This window comes from Schistocerca americana, chromosome X (genome assembly GCF_021461395.2).
Source record: "Schistocerca americana isolate TAMUIC-IGC-003095 chromosome X, iqSchAmer2.1, whole genome shotgun sequence".
NCBI lineage: Eukaryota > Metazoa > Arthropoda > Insecta > Orthoptera > Acrididae > Schistocerca > Schistocerca americana.
The window spans coordinates 470316640-470321295 of NC_060130.1; the positions used below are offsets into that span (position 1 = coordinate 470316640).

General features: G+C 42.5%; 1 non-coding gene across 1 annotated transcript; it reads left to right on the forward strand.

The window, feature by feature from the left end:
• The first annotated feature begins 1240 nt into the window (after window positions 1-1240).
• Trnas-cga lies at window positions 1241-1315 on the forward strand. Its single transcript has one exon. It is a non-coding gene; the product is annotated as a tRNA-Ser (tRNA).
• Window positions 1316-4656: the final 3341 nt, after the last annotated feature.

Genomic DNA, 4656 nt, shown 5'->3' on the forward strand with positions numbered 1-4656 from the left:
ACCACTGCAACCTCTTGTGACATCACATTCGTCCCACACTGAGAAAATGGGATGACACTTTCTAGCACTGCATATCATCGACGCCGGCCGAGGTGGCCGAGCGGTTCTAGGCGCTACGGCCGCAGGTTCGAATCCTGCCTCGGGAATGGATGTGTGTGATGTCCTTCGGTTAGTTAGGTTCAAGTAGTTCTAAGTTCTACGGGACTGATGACCTCAGAAGTTAAGTCCCCTAGTGCTCAGAGCCATTTGAACCATATCATCGTCCTTTATGACAATACACAATTCTACACTGTGAACCCTGGACAGGAGCTCCTGTGTACATTGGGGTTGGAGATACTAACACACCACCGTACGGTGATGTTACAGTGTCCATGTGATTACGATCTGTTCGCTAAAATGGAGGAGCCTCCTCATGGCATCTGCTACAACAAAAGAGAAGGCATGATCCATGGCATAAGTCGGTCTTTGTGGGACATTGACCGAGATAGATGCGCTGACAGTGTACGACGACTTCTGTGTGTGTGTGGGAGAAGGTGATCGAGATGCAGGCTGAATATACTGAGGGCAAGAATGCAATGAATTTCTGTCAATAGAGTGTGGTACGAATTATAATAGTATTGCCACTACTTTTCATCCAACCCGTGTAGTATGTATTGCAAAGATAAACTATTCGACTACTTTGTTCGGTCACATATTATAGATTGCATGATGCTGCTGGTGATGTCTCTGTGATTAACTTTAACTAGTGTTTCACATATGCTGACGTTAGTAGAGATTTAGATACAACGAAATGTAGCTTACACCTGTGTTTTGGGCGTCTAATTTACATCACAGCTTCATTACATTTGCCAGGCATGCAAGTTTCCAGCCTTTATTTGTATCGGAGATATATTGTCACATGTACTTATGAGACAATTTGTTTATAAAACCTAATATGTATTTTGTGACGATGACGTGTTTGACACATGTCGGCCGCTTTTTGTTGTGTAGGTCATGTAGTAAATCATGTAATTTATATCTTAGTTTCTGATTTTTTGTATTTTTGTCAGATTTTGTTATTCACAGTTTTTATTTCCAGAATGGAAACATCCCCCAGGCTGTGGCTAAGCCATGTCTCCGCTATATCCTTTCTTTCAGGAGTGCTAGTTCTGCAAGGTTCGCAGAAGAGCTTCTGTAAAGTTTGGAAGGTAGGAGACGAGATACTGGCAGAAGTAGAGCTGTGAGTACCGGCCGTGAGTCGTGCTTCGGTAGCTCAGTTGGTAGAGCATTTGCCCGCGAAAGGCAAAGGTCCCGAGTTCGAGTCTCGGCCGGGCACACAGTTTTAATCTGCCAGGAAGTTTCACAGTTTTTATTGTTTATTTATTCCAGTGTAACAATAGAAAATGGCCTAAGGCATCTCAAATGGCTGGGAAATTATTTTGAAAATTTTACTTGATTGTGGCTGCAAAAAAGAAGAAAAATCATAATTTGTTAGGGAATGATATTAAAGTGATGGAAGTCTTGTTACTCCAGTCCACAGATTTGTTTATGGCTCTGAGCACTATGGGACTTAACCTCTGAGGTCATCAGTCCTCTAGAACTTAGAACTACTTACACCTAACTAACCTAAGGACATCACACACATCCATGCCCGAGGCAGGATTCGAACCTGCGACCATAGCGGTCGCGCCGTTCCAGACTGTAGTGCCTAGAGCGGCTCAGCCACTCCGGCCGGCAACACCAGTCACATAGCACAAGATACCAAAAGAGCATAATGCTCCAGTGTGTAAGACAGTGTACGAAATTCAAAAAATATATGCAACAGATTATGGAATAATATCTAGTGATATCCCATGGGAAACACCTGGCAATTTGTTCCCAAAGAAGTCTCTAGACAGCACTAGAAAACACAAATTTGGCTGTGACTACCAAGACCTTAATGCATGAACATTCACCGAAGCATATCCCATACTGAACATAACAGAAACTCTACAGGATGGTCCACTGATCGTGACCGGGCCAAATGTCTCACGAAATAAGCGTCAAACGAAAAAACTACAAAGAACGAAACTTGTTTAGCTTGAATGGGGAAACCAGATGGCGCTATGGTTGGTCCGCTAGATGGCGCTGTCATAGGTCAAATGGATATCAACTGTGTTTTTTAAATAGGAACCCCCATTTTCTATTACATATTCGTGTTGTACGTAAAGAAATATGAATGTTTTAGTTGGACCACTTTTTTCGCTTTGTGATAGATGGCACTGTAACAGTCACAAACATATGGCTCACAGTTTTAGACGAACACTTGGTAACAGGTAGGTTTTTTGAATTAGAATACAGAACGTAGGTACGTTTGAACATTTTATTTCGGTTTTTCCAATGTGATACATGTACCTTTGTGAACTTATCATTTATGAGAACGCATGCTGTTACAGCACGATTAACTGTTAATACCACATTAATGCAATAAATGCTCAAAATGATGTCCGTCAACCTCAATGCATTTGGCAATACGTGTAGCGACATTCCCCTCAACAGCGAGTAGTTCGCCTTCCGTAATGTTTGCACATGCATTGACAATGCGCTGACGCATGTTGTCAGGCGTTGTCGGTGGATCACGATAGCAAATATCCTTCAACTTTCCACACAGAAAGAAATCCGGGGACGTCAGATCCGGTGAACGTGCGGGCCATGGTACGGTGCTTTGACGACCAATCCACCTGTCATGAAATATGCTATTCAATACCGCTTCAACCACCCGCGAGCTATGTGCCGGACATCCATCATGTTGGAAGTACATCGCCATTCTGCCATGCAGTGAAACATCTTGTAGTAACATCGGCAGAACATTACGTAGGAAGTCAGCATACATTGCACCATTTAGAGTGCCATCGATAAAATGCCACACCATACATTAACCCGCCAAGGTCGCTGATGTTCCACCTGTCGCAGCCATCGTGGATTTTCCGTTGCCCCATAGTGCATATTATGTCGGTTTACGTTAACGCTGCTGGTGAATGACGCTTCGTCGGTAAAGAGAACGCGTACAAAAAATCTGTCATCGCCCCGTAATTCCTCTTGTGCCCAGTGGCAGAACTGTACACGACGTTCAAAGTCATCGCCATGCAATTCCTGGTGCATAGAAATATGGTACGGGTGCAATCGATGTTGATGTAGCATTCTCAACACCGAAGTTTTTGAGATTCCCTATTCTCGCGCAATTTGTCTGTGACTGATGTGCGGATTAGCCGCGACAGCAGCTAAGACACCTACTTGGGCATCATCATTTGTTGCAGGTCGTGTTTGACGTTTCACATGTGGCTGAACACTTCCTGTTTCCTTAAATAACGTAACTATCCGGCGAACGATCCGGACACTTGGATGATGTCGTCCAGGATACCGAGCAGCATACACAGCACACGCCTGTTGGGCATTTTGATCACAATAGCCATACATCAACACAATATCGACCTTTTCCGCAATTGGTAAACGGTCCATTTTAACTCGGGTAGTGTATCACGAAGCAGATACCCTCCGCATTGGCGGAATGTTACGTGATATCAAGTACTTATACATTTGTGACTATTACAGCGCCATCTATCACAAAGCGAAAAAAGTGGTCCAACTAAAACATTCATATTTCTTTACGTACTACACGAATATGAAATAAAAAATGCGGGTTCCTATTTTAAAAAAACGCAGCTGATATCCGCTTGACCAATGGCAGTGCCATCTAGCGGGCCAACCATAGCTCCATCTGGTTTCCCCCATCAAGTTGGACGAGTTTCGTTCTTTGTAGGTTTTTCGTTTGATGCTTATTTCGTGAGATATTTGGCCTGGTTACTATCAATGGACCACCCTGTATACTACTTGGGTCAGTGTAAGTAGTTCTCCACCAGGAATTCAAAGAGTGGCTATCATCAGCTGGAAGTAGTGCTGGAAGAAGAGGTGAAGACATCTTTTACCATCCTTTATGGCCGTTTTCTATAGAATCGAATATCTTTCAGATTCGAGAATGCATTTGACACTTTTCAAAGAGTATTCGATGGGGTAGTTAGACTACTGAAGCCAAGTCTCTTTATGGTTTATGTTGATGACACCATAGTGTTTCCAAAGGAAATGTAACAACATGTACGATGGCTGGAGGACGTGTTCAGTAGACTGAGGACAGCACCACTAACGCTACACATGGATAAATGTCATTTTGCAGAAATGGAGATAAATTACTTTGGACACACGATTAGTCAGGAACATAGATGTGAGAACAGATCCACACTCATCTCTGTAGTTCGGAGCCTTTTGCCACCACAGATAGCTAAACAATTGCAATCTTTTATGAACCTCTGTAATTATTATCGTAAATTTGTAAAGAACTTATCTGAAACATACACAAAGGAGGAAAATTTGAATGGTCTACTGAATGTCAAACAGCATTCTATACTTTGAAACAAGCGTTGCCATCAGGTCCAGTTTTGAAATTATCAAACTTTAAAAAAGAATTCATTCTCTCTTCTGATGAAACCAGTATGGCAGTTGTTTATGTCCTTAGAATAGAGATAATAAAGGACATAATGTAGCGTACATGTCCTGACAGCTGAGCAAATCAGAACGAAATTATTCCATGACTGAGAAGGAAATGTTGGCAATTTTCCATGGTAATTCTTACTTCCACCATTA